Below are 13,167 nucleotides of genomic sequence, written 5' to 3'. Positions count from 1 at the left end.
GCAAATGGTCTGGTAGCACTTTATAGATTAGCAAAACATGTAGATGGTATCATGGGCTTTCATGGGCACAGCCCACTTCTTCAGATGACCGGAGTTATGATTAGAGGATAAGGAAATTCAAAATAAATAGGAGAAGGGGAGGAGGGAAAGAAAGATGTTCTGTCGGCCAACCCCCTACCTCTATGCATAAAGTATTAGGAGAAAGGATGCTAAACCTGAATAGATAAAGATCAAAGTCAGTGGATGGATAAGGCAGGAAGGACACCATTCAGAAAGTAGTCAGAACCATCATTGATAAAGGTTCCACCACCCCATATCTTGATTTAGTCCATAATTAATTGAATTAATAGAAAGGAATAGCATGTCTGGGCTTGACAAAACCCTCAGTCAGTAGTGCAAAACCCCCCCAGCCCTGGTCACTGGCACTCTTCCCCCTTTTAGTCTCTTTCTTCTTCTTCCCAGTATCCCCCTCCTTTTCCCTACCCACAGCAGACCCAGAATAATTGTCAATGCATTTTTGTTTGACAGGGCAAATGAGAAATAGGACATGAATAATGAAAAGTTCAATGCAGGTATTGCCTGCTCCCCTTATTAATTGCACAGTTATGTATATTATGGGCCTCACAAGCAATTCATAGTGAGGCGTTGCTATCTGAAATTCAGATTTCAAACTAGGTAGGTTAATTTTGATGGGACACCCCAACCCTAAGGTATTGGTTTTAGTCTGATTTGGAACTCTTCTCTCAGGTTTCTAGAATGAATGGCCACATTTGTAAATTCAGCATTTGCTTTCTGTGCAATTTTGCTAAACATGCATTATTTCCATCAACATCCCTGCCACTAAATTCATTCTGTAGAACATGGGTGGAAAACAAGCAGCCAAAGCTAAGGTGAGCTTGTACACTAGAGAATCACGGACAAGATCTCAAGGTATTTACCTAGATAGATCTACACATAACTTTAGCATTAATTTGTGAGCAACTATTGCAGAGACAAAAGATGGCCTTATGACTAAGGCCATGGATGGGGACTCAGTAGAGCTGGGTTCACTCCCTAGAATTGTCACTGACTTCTTGTGTGGCCTTAGATAAGTCATTTAATCTGTGCCTCAGTTCTTCATCTGTACAATGGGGACACTATCACCTCCTTGCTGCAAAGTATTTAGATCCTCTTGCTATGAGGGTGTTTAACACTTAAACAGTGGGGCCTTAATTTTGATTGGGGCCTTTAAGTGCTACAGTGATATAAATAATAACATAACTGCCTAAGTTAAGCCTACACCTCTCCATAGGAGGTATTGTTGCTTACTTCTGTTTTCTATAGCAGCATAGTTGGCAAAGGTAACAGGCTGCCAGAAAGGCACCCTCTTTGTTCAACCCCATAAGACCCTTACCCTGCAAAAGAGCAATGTGGTCTGTATAAATCATACCAGAACGAGGCCCTTACTCCCCATGAGAAGGGCTGCAGGTGTAGGATTTCAACTGTAGTTCACAAGTGATGTTGGGGGAGATTGAATATCTGCAGCACAGTGGTGGGTTTAAGCTTTTCCTGAAATCTTATCCCCCAGCTGGACTGTACCAGAGCACAAGCTGGGGCTGCTTATGTCCCCAGCCTGCCTTACTCAGGTCTTTCTTTCCCAGAGCGTTTAGTTTCACTTCAGACACATGCTGACAACTGAGGGTGGGTGTTGGTGGCAGAGGGGGATGTGAATGAAAGTTGCATTCTCTGAACGAATAGCACTTTATATGGGGGGAGGGGTTTTTTTGTTAGTGGGAGCTGTGCCGTGCGTTTGCTTCATGCCAGAGCAGGCCATTGATTCAATGCAAATTGGAGTTCTGGACCTTTATTAGCCCACCTATCAATAGGAAGGTGAATTATTAAGGACTCACCCAGGGGGACTTCACTCCATGCCCACCTTAGTGTTTGTAGCAGGCTTGGCCAGTAGAGGGTTCCCTGATTACCTCAATCTCTCTGAATCCATTAGGGTAAAGAATAGAGCTGCCCATGCACAAGACTGACAGACTCATGGGGAGATAGTAAAATGAAGCCGGTACTGTTAGCAGTGGCTAATTTGCCCTTTGGTACTTCATTGGTCTCCCCTGCCAGGCTGAACTCCTGCTGCTGCTGCACTTAGCACAAATAATACTGCTCTATCATATTTTCCAAGTGAATGGGGCGTGGGCAGGAAAGAATCCCAGGTAGCTGCTACAAGAAGACAATTATTCTCCTCCCCTGCTATTTTCTCAAAATGATGTTGAGAGCTGATTCAGAGGCTGTGGAAGAGCTGGTCAGAACGTTGGATAGGAATAAATTCAATGATCCAATGGAGTTCTTAGTTCTGTTGGGGATTGGGCTGATTTTGGCACAAACACATCATTTTCTGACCTTGAGTTGTTTCAGCTGTTCATTTTGGTCTGTTTACTAATGTGAGTGGGATGTTGCGTCAGCTCCCCTCCTGAGATATTTTGAGATCACGGTGAAACTTTTTAAACGGGAGACAAAACATATTGTGGGCAAGTGGCAATGAGTATTTCATAGAAAGAGAGGCCTGATGTATTTTCTGGACAAAAACCCAGTGTACAAATGCTCATGAGTAGCACACAAATGGGACATCTATATGGTTGAGCCAAACAGGTGTTGCTTTCATGGTATTCAACCAGCACTGGACAGCAATTTCCACAGATGCTTTTGTTTGGGATGTTACTTTGGAGACCACTTAGAGACACTTTAAGGATGACACTTTCAGTGTGGTGTCATAACTGATAATCTATTGTAAACACATCTGTGAAGACTGAAAGTGTTTGGTGGTACGGTGCAAATCGTACGTATATAAATGTGAAATGCCCTACAGCAGTGGAGTAAATTGTTACTGTCTTGGATCCCAAACACTATGGCTGTGTCTACACTGGCATGAATTTCCAGAACTGCTTAAAACGGAATACTATTCCGTTTTCAGTTTTTCCAGAAAAGGAGCGTCTACATTGGCAGGCTGCTTTTCCGGAAAAGCGTCTGTTGCCAATGTAGACGCGCTTTTCCGGAAAAGACTACTGGGCTGTCTACACTGGCCCTTTTCTGGAACAGTGTTCCAGAATAAGGACTTATACCCGAGCGGGAGCAGAATAGTTTTTCCGGAATAGCGGCTGATTTTGTACAGTAGAGCATCGTTGCTTTTCCGGAAATTCAAAGGCCAGTGTAGAAAGCTCACAGCTTATTCCGGAAAAGCAGCTGATTTTCTGGAATAAGTGGCCCAGTGTAGACCCAGCCTATGGGAAAACCCCTCTTAACTCATTCAAGCACGTCTCCTTTTTCCTGCCCTTTCACGTCCTCCCAGCCTCCCAGATTCTTAGTTCACTAGTGTTATAAATTAGTATTTCCTGCTCTAGCATGATAGCTACAGAGTCTCCTATTTTCATGTGAACCTGCATTTAGCCTTTCCCTGCGGTATTGAGCTGAAAATAGTCACACAGCCAAAACAAACTGCCTATGCACATGTGTTGTTTGTTAGTTGATTTTTGCCTCACCCCCCAAGTTGGTCTCCATGTCAAATTCCCTCTTGAATATGTAAGGTCACAGAAAGCAGGTGAATAGTCATGCAATAAAAATCATATCACACCTCTTAAAAATTCATGCATCCTTCCTCTCACACACAGTAGAGGCAAAGAGTAGAGAAACACTCAGTCTTCAAGAAGCGAAATAGCTTTTCCAAATAGCTTTATACACAATGAAGTGTAGATAGCAGTCCAGAGCTTCAAAATTCACATGCAGAGTTGCACATGTGCTTTAACATATATGGGTAAATAGCACAGCTCACATTCTCAACTGGTGTAAATTGTGGTAGCATCTATGACCTCTCAGGAGCTGTGCCAAGTTATACCAACAGAGGCTCTGCCTTTGAAAATGTGCCCACATATTGGCTACATCTACATTGGCAAGATTTTGCGCAAATACTCTTTAACGCAAGAGTTTTTGTGTTAGAGTATTTACGCAAGAGCGCGTCTACACTGGCATGTGCTTTTGCGCAAAAGCATCCGTGCCGGTGTAGACGCTTTCTTGCGCAAGAAATTCATGTTGCCTGTCTACACTGGCCTCTTGCGCAAAAACAGTTGAACAAGAGGGCTTTTTCCTGAGCGGGATCATCATAGTTCTTGTGCAAGAAGCACTGATTTTACACATTAGAACATCAGTGTTCTTCTTGCAAGAACTCCCTACTAGCGTAGACAGGCAGCATGTTTTTGTGCAAAAGCGAGTGCTTTTGTGCAAAATCATGCCAATGTAGACACACCTATTGGGTATTTCTGAAAACACACAGTGGCTATGTTTAGACTAAACATGGCTTTCGAAAGAAGATATGCAAATTTGTACCTAATTTGCATATCTTCTTCTGATCCCATTTTCGGAAGATTTTTTTTTTGGAAAACAAAAAGCAGTCTGGACAGGGTTTTTTGCACAAAAACCCCCCTTTTTTTGAAAGAACCCTTGTTCCTCAAAAAATGAGTTTACAGGGTTCTTTAAAAAAAAGGGGGGGTTTTGCGTGAAAACCCCTGTCTAGACTCCTTTTTTAAAAAATTCTCCTGAAAAAGGGATCAGAAAAAAATATGCAAATTTGCACCTTTCAGAAGCCGTGTGTAGTCTAGATGTGCCCAGTGAGCCTAGAGCCTAGAAGGCTATGTGTGAATGCAAATCTGCTCCCAGACTTCTGCTCTGGATGGTTTGTGCATATTAATTGGGAGTGTGCAATTGTCCATGCAATGAGACTTTCTTCCAGAAAAGGGCATGTGTGTGGATAGAAATGTAACATTTTCTAAGGTGCCAATGAAACAAACAAATAATTCCAATGAGATAATGTCTTATAACCACTAACGCTGACTGAATAATTAAACAATATGATACAAATTTTTCAATGAGTAAACACGCAGGTGTTTTTCAATGCATAATTATTTACACAGAGAAATGGGACAAAAGTGGGACCTGCAGATTTCAGGGCTATTCTGATTCAAGTCCCTGGATTGATCCCATTGAAGTCCATAGAAACATAGCAGGGGAGGGGAATAATTGTCTTATTGCAGCAGATTCCTTCTTGTCCATACTCCATTAACTTGGAAAAAACCCCTTTCATCCTGGCAAAACCCAACATAGTCACAGACACACATTTAAGGACCAATTCTGTTCCCAGTGATGTTTGAGAGCTTTGCCATTTAATTCAGGGCCTTACCTAGTGTATCTATCGGTACAGAAAGTTACATGGTCCTCAATAGTGTGCAAGCATTTATGGACATGGGTGGTGGGTGAAGGCCCAACTGGGGAAGACAAGATAAAGCTCCATCCCTTGCACCCAAAGCCACACCTCTTCCCCAGAGACCATGCCCCTTCAACAACCTCCACCCTCCATCCAAGGCTTGTCCAACTCTGGCTGAGGGCTGGGGTCACTGCCCGCCGTGCCCCCAGCCTCCCCTGGATGAGAAACCACACAGCATGGCCCCAGCCTTCCCCGGCCACTAGGGAGCACCACAGTGTGGCCCCAGCACCTCCCAGGTGACTGGGCAGCATAGGCAGTTTTGGAAAGGCAATGCCTTCCCTTGCCTACATTACCCACCACCCATGTTTATGGATTTGTTCTCACAAAGCTCCTGTAAGGCATACTAGGGGAAAGTATTAACTCCCATTTAGAAAAAGGGAATGCTTGAACAGTGAGATTGTGACACATTTTCATAGGGAGATTGTGACAGAAGTGGGAATTGGACCCCAATATCCTGAGTCATCGGCTAGTTCCTTAATCCCTGTTTTTCTGACCCACTTGTCCTCTTTTACTTGCCCAATTTAGACAACGTTATTTCTGGACATGCAACACACATGGGAGTCCAAATCCAAAGTCAGGGATAGCACCTCATGGTCCCATAAGGTTTGTATGACAGAAGCGAAAATAAAAATGATAAATACAGGTGGAAGGGGCAAGTTAACTGACCTTTTTCTAACTTCCAAAAAAGAGCCATTTCTTTAGAATGAAACTCTTAATGGGAACATGTGAGGTTCTTTCACATCCTTGATGGCTCCTCCAAAACACAGGGGCATGGGTGAAATGCAGCATTTCCCAATGCTTTTATTGACAGAACACTGTCCCACATCCATACCCCCTCTGAAACATTATGGGTTATATCATAACAATGTCTACTTGATTCTTAATGCATGGACCATAACTTCAGGCACAGCAGGTGATGAATTACAGGCAAGTTGTCAACCAGCACTCCAAATTTCATTGCTGCTTATTAGCTTGTCAAACAAACTAGCTGCATTCAGAACCTGTCCAGTGCTGGCAGAACTCTCTTCCTTTCTGTAGGAACTGATGTCCATTTGCTGCATCACGAGAAAAAAATTATAAGTGGGATAGGAGAGCCAGAAACATGCTCTGGGAGTTCTTAACGCATGAAGACAGGGACAGGAATAGACACTTTTCCTGACAATTCACATATTACAAATCAAAAAGGAGAGGCCAAACAAAATGCAGTTAATAAAACTAAGTCAAAAGCCTTTCTTTACTCAGGCAGTACCTTAGATCTGAGTAGCATTGATAAGGGAAGGTTTTTATCTGGATTATATATGAACATCACAGCACAGACATGGGTTTAAAATTTCTTCTTTTAATCTGATATATCATATAATTTGGTTCATTTAACCAATACCCCTTCAAGGAAAGTCACCATGTTCAGACAAACATAAAAGGCAAGATTATGACTATTTAAAACTGTCAGATCTACCTGGCATTGCTTGTGACCATAACACAATTAAAGATCTTTTTTGGAAAATAAAAGGAAAATATACATTCATTATTTAAATGCTTGTATTTTTTCAAAAAATGAATTTTTATTTTCGATTTCTTAAAAAAAGGGATTGTTAAAATTTGTCCATTGAATTTTTGTAGTAATTTTTTTCAATGGGATTTATATCAAGTCTATTTTTATTCATCTCTATACACTTTTATCATTTACTATGTTTTAACAAAAAGGGGCGATAGTCATTTTGGTTTCCAATAACGTTTTCTTCTAGTTTCAAACCTTAAGCATTGTGTCAAAACAGCACAACTTCAAAAGTCTGCTTTATTTCTTTTCTGTAAGGTTTATTGAGAAACAAACTAATTGTAGGTTTCTCCTATTTTTCTGGCTCATCTTGGTTCAGTCTCTTTCAACATTTGCTCAGTTATGTCAGTTTTGAGGATTGTTCTTGCACTGGTGATTGTCTCCTTTCTGTTTTGTTTTTATGAGAAGCAATCCCATTCCAGGCACATCCTGTTTTCCTGTTACAATCAAACCCTTTAAGTTATGAGAAGAGGAAGCTATATATCAAATCTGGTGGTCCTAGCTCTTATTGCTTAGGACTTCTTGAACAAACAGACAAGCTCTCTAAAATATATAGCAGATCGCTTCCCTTGCTCAGTGCTTACTACAGTTTCAGTTGTTAGACCTTCAGAATGAGGAGTTTTTTGTTCCCAGGAAGCTTCTCTTTCTTCATAGTGAGATGGTGGTCATATGTTATATGGTTATTTTGATCAGCAGGACTGCTGAGTCCCCCCCCCCCCCCCCCAGTTCTTCTATCATTAGTGCCTCTATACTTCAATTTTTACTCAGTAGTAATAATTATCAGAATAATTTGCACCTCTGCAGCACCTGCCCCTGAATTCCTGTCTTACTGGCATGTTGTGAGGCCTAATTAATTAATGCTTAGAAAGTGCTCTGCTGTGATACTTGGAAGAAGGTTGCTCCAGTATATAATCACAAAGAATTATTATCTACATAATAAACTGTACTCTCTCTCAGAGGATCAAATGTCAGTTACTGTGTTCTTGGGGTGACAGCATCAGAAAGCAAAGTTACACAGTTCTGCTAATTAAAGAACACAAAACATGAAGGGGCACAGAAATCCAGCCACGGATCTCTTATAAACCCTCTTCACTTTGACAAGAGAAGCTGTCAAAACTGTCAGGGCTGAAGAGCTGACCTTTACTTTTCATGTTTCTGTATCTAAAATCCATGTAATTACTTCTGTGCAGTAGGGAGTGGTCTCACAAGGACATAAACAAACAAATGGCAGTAGCCCCGGCTTTTCTCTGGAACTCAGATAAGCATCTAAACAGTGTTCATGGTGCCACTTCCTGACAGCCAGTTGGAAGTCAAAAGAAAAGAGAAACCTATGATACTTTGGCTAAGAGGGCTACCATGACACTGGGGCTACATCTAGACTGAAGGCTCCTTTTGGAAGAAGCTTTTCCGGAACAGATCTTCTGAAAAAACTTCTTCCGAAAGAGAGCGTCCACACTGCCAAATTGCATCGAAAAAGTGATCTGCTTTTTTGAAAGATAGCATCCACACCGAATGGATGCTATCTCACATTTAAACTATGATTACTATGGATGGAGTGGCCACCAGGACACCTGTGCTTTTTCCTCTTTCCTCTTCTTTTGAAAGAACTCCTTCTTCCCGGTCCACACATGCCTTTTTCCGAAAGAGCTCTTTCAGAAAAAGGCTTTTTCCTCATAGAAAGAGGTTTACCAATGTTGGAAAAACCCCTCTTTTCTTTAGATTTTTTTGTTGAAAGAACACGATTGCAGTGTGGACGTAAGTGAAGTTTTTTCAGAAAAATGGCTGTTTTTCCAAAAAAACCCTCTATAATATAGACATAGCCTGGGATACATAAGCCAGGGCATATGAAGCAGGAGTAGGAAGATAATATTGTCTCCCTAGATATTGGAGAGACCCTTACTGGTACTTTTCAATTCCGGCATCCCCATTAAGAAAATCATGATGTGGAAAAACTGGAAAGGAGCAACAAGAAAGGTTCAAGGTCTGGAAAAGATGGCTGCTTGTAAGAGATATGAGAATCTTGATCAAATTAGTTTACCAAAGTGGAGATTAAGACATAATGTGATCATAGTTTGTAAGTACATACATGGAGAGCAGATTTCTGAGGGATGAGAGCTTTTAAATCTAGCACATAAAACCATGAGATATAATGGCTGGAAACTGATGCTTCATATAAAAATAAGCTGCACATTTTAAACTAGGAAGGCAATGAACTTTTTGGAACCATTTACAAGGGGAAAGCAGTTGGATGCTCCATCATTTGAAATATTAGGTTGAACCTATTTAGTCCAGGACTCTCTGCTACAGCAACATCCATAGTCTGGCATGATATTTTTTAGCCAGATGTCCACTTATCATGGGTGTGGTAAAGCTTCCTGTGGTCCCTTAATGTTTGTTTACAGCCACCAGTCCTGGCGCTCAGTGTTCTGTGCTGTTATTTAGCTCTAATTTATCCCTAAATATCTTCTAAGAGCCCAGTGAGCAGTGGAAGTGTTAGAAATGCTGTTAGACAATATTGCCCTCTTGTTGTTTGGCAAATTCTCTGTTTTGGCATCAGTCAGGTGCTGAGAGTGCTGGATTAGAGAGTTTCAACCTATACTGAAATCAAGTTTGCAAGTGTTTCTAGAATATGGGCTAACTCCGCCAGAAATTATGAGCTTGATGCAGGAATCACTGGGTGAAATTCTCAGGTCTGTGTTATGCAGCAGGTCAGACTAGATGATCATAATGGTCCCTTTTTGGCCTTCAGACCTGGAGTAGGAAGCAAAGCTTAGTTTGAGGCTGCAGCAAGGGGGGAAAAATGGTTCTGAACAGTTAAAAAAGGCAAAGTTAAAATGTCACAACTTCTCCAAGTTCCGTTGGAAGATGGGGCAGTTCCCTTGACCATTGTGGAGATGTTGTACCCTTCAGGGAATTGTAGCTTAACTGTCACAACTGAGTCCACTCTTTAAACACAAGGCATAGTAGGCTTAATTAAAACAGCAGAGCAATAATTAGGAAGGGTGGGAGGGTGAGTGATGGTCAACAGTCACAGAAGTCCCTGTGGGATTGTTCCCAGTGTGCTGATCATGCTACTGACACCTGTCTTCTATCTCTCTGGGGCTCCTTGCCCCCTGTCCTGCTGGCCAGGCCAGGTCTGACTTCCTCCAGACAAGGCAAAGAGCTGGGATTAACATTCACCTTGCAGAGCAATGTAGACACTTCAGCTCAGGATGGATGCAGTTCTAGGGCACAGAATCCAGGAAACCAACCCCCAAATGAATCCATCTTTCTCTGTGTCAAAGTTTTACACAGTGAAAGCTCATCGTGTAAGCTCCCTATATCAATGAAAGGGAAATATGCACAGTGGTTCCCCCCCCAGGTAACAATTATTTACAATGAACCTGATAGTAAACAAAACTGTTTTTATTAAGTACAAACATTAGTAGGATTTAAGTGGTTGTAAGAGAGAACAGACAGCTCAAAATAAGTACTAAATTAAAATGAAAAGAAAATGCATAGCTAGTTCTAATTCACTAAAAAACTTATTGCAAGCAGGTTCTTACCCTGAAGAGCTGTTCTTATTTCAGGTATAATCAGAGACAAACCCTTTTATCCTGACTTGGGTCTCCAGCCATCTTTGTATCTTTCTGGAGTATGCCAGGCCAGCCGAAGACAAAGAGATGATAGCTCCCCATTGCTTAAATAGACTTTCCCCCAGGGCAGGAATCTTTTGTTCTACATCCCCCTTCCATGGAAATGTACCAGCTTCAAGATAGATTCTAGCACCAGGAGGTATGATCATTTTTTTTCCTGGGGCCAATCACTACTTAGACTTATAGGACAAACAAGGCTTTTTACATGTGATTAAGTCATTAAGGCTTCCTGGGCACCAGTAATGGCTCTCAATAGCCCATTTAAAACTATAAACAGTCTCATATTTCATATTTTTGACTTTATATAAAAAAATGATACATGCATCAAAATAGGATATGCAGATCCAGCAGATTGTAACATTAAAATTGATACATGACATGAGGTATTTTGTCTAAAGCATCTTTGTGTTATTCATCTTCATATGCCAATTTTCATAAAGCATGGGGAGGAGGAATCACAATGTGGAAAAATGAAAGACCACACGAGACCAGTAGTGGAAGAAACTCTGGCTACTTAGTCCATTTAGAAAGCTTTGAAACCTCTCTCTCCCATGTCAAACTGCTTGTTTTTATCATCCCATTGAAACCTCTGTGACTATCTTTTGGTTTTGAACATTTTGATCTTGGTTGTGGGTTTTGCTCTATGTATCTCAAAAGAGGACAGTAGCTTTGGAATCCCATGGGTTGGGAGGTGGGAGAAGGAAGTGTACTGGTGACTGGTAAACAGAGAACAGCAGAGGCCAGGTACCCTGGAGAATGGAAGTCCTAATTCTGTGGCACATACCACCTCCGAGCAGTTTCATTTCTAACCAGCTAAAGGTGAGACTTGTAAAAAATGGCTTCCCATTTTCAACCTATAATGAAGGTAAATAGTGCAAAGACAGATGAGTTAGTGCTCTTCGTAATAATCTGTTCCGTAGCTCGGTGAGAAATAAATCCCATTTCTCTCTCCCACTCAATTGGCTTTTTCTCACAAAAAATAACTGTGTAATCACCTTAAACCCTGCACGGGCTGTGTAGTCTGGAGAAGAGAAATTGCAGGATTCTTATGTTTCAGCTGGTTCACAGCTGTTTGGAGAGAGAGTAAGGTTGTGTGTGTGAAGGGAAAGTACTCAGAACCCATTTCTCATGGCTGTGACCCTTTTCCTGTCTGTTGGACACTGGTTCTCTGGAGAACATTTGTTTGCTAGAAGCGTTGTGTGGGATTTCTGCTGCACAGTTCTGACTGAAGCCAATTGGAATGGCCATCTGGCTAAAACTTGGGAAGCACAGCCACTCAGGAGAGTTGGGTTTGAGCCACTTGGTTCAGATGTCGGTCTCAGACATGATGACAAAAGAAGCCATGTAAGAACCTCAACAGAACAAAGTCTGAAATCTGCAACTCTTTGGTCCGGGGTCTGGATGAGAACCGTAGAATCATAGCATTTTAAAGGACTTTGAGAAGTGATAAAATCCACTACCCTGCACTCATGGCAGGACCAAGCACCATTTAGATCATCCCTGGCAGAAGTTTATTTAACCTACTGTTAAAAATCTGCAATGATGGAGATTCCACAACCTCCACAGGCAATTTATTCCAGCGTTTAACTACTCTCACAGGAAGTTTTTTCCTAATGTCCATCCTAAACCTCCCATGCTACAATTTAAGGCCATTGCTTCTTGTCCTATCTTCAGAAGTTAAGGACAATAATTTTTCTCCCCCTCTTTGCAATACCCTTTTAGGTACAGGCAGTCCCTGGGTTACGTACAAGATAGGGACTGTAGGTTTGTTCTTAAGTTGAATTTGTATGTAAGTCGGAACTGGTACATATTGTAGGGGAAACTCTAGCCAAACATTTCTCCAGAGCTCAGTTTTATTCTCCCACACCTCACTTCCCTCAGTCCTTTATTCTCAAGCTGAGGTGTCTGCTGAGAAAAGCCGCTCCGCGTCTCCCTGGTCTGCTGGCAGGGGCGCTAGCTTCGCGTCTCCCTGGTCTGCTGGGAGGAAGCAGCTAGTGCGGGGTTGCCTCACCCCATTTGTAAGTAGGGATCTGATGTAAGTCGGATCCATGTAACCCGGGGACTGCCTGTACTTGAAAACTGTTATCATGCCCCCTCTGTCTCCCTTTTTTCCAGATTAAGCAAACCCAGTTCTTTCAAACTTTCCTCATAGGTCATGTTTTCTAGATCTTTAATCATGTTTGTTGCTTTTCTTTGGACCATCTCAAATTTCTCCACGTCTTTCCTGAAATGTCTTGTCCAGAACCGGACACAATTCTACAGCTGAGGCCTAATCAGTGCAGAGTACACTAGAAGAATTACTTCTCGTGTCTTGCTTACCACACTCCTATGTACACCATCTGTAGCTCTCACACTTTACTCTGTAGAGTAGCACAGTAAAGGCACATGGCTACTGCAGTAATAAGCATGGTATAAATGCCTGGAGTATTGGTAGAAAGGAAAAAAGCAGGCAACCTCCTCTAAATGCCTTATCTCTTTTTAGAAGTTACTGGCTAGCTTCGATGGATCGGGAATTGGGATTTGTAGTAGTTTTTGGAGTCTTTCATTTTCTGGCTCAAATCTGACAAAAGTTAGTAGTAACTGAACATCATTATCATCTGTTTGGTTTTGTTTGGACTATGTGAAACAATTGGTGCAGCTCAGTTCAATCACCTCCTGCTTATTGGAATTTACCATTTAAT

This window comes from Pelodiscus sinensis, chromosome 14 (genome assembly GCF_049634645.1).
Source record: "Pelodiscus sinensis isolate JC-2024 chromosome 14, ASM4963464v1, whole genome shotgun sequence".
Taxonomy (NCBI): Eukaryota; Metazoa; Chordata; order Testudines; family Trionychidae; genus Pelodiscus; species Pelodiscus sinensis.
This window is presented reverse-complemented; position numbering follows the sequence as displayed.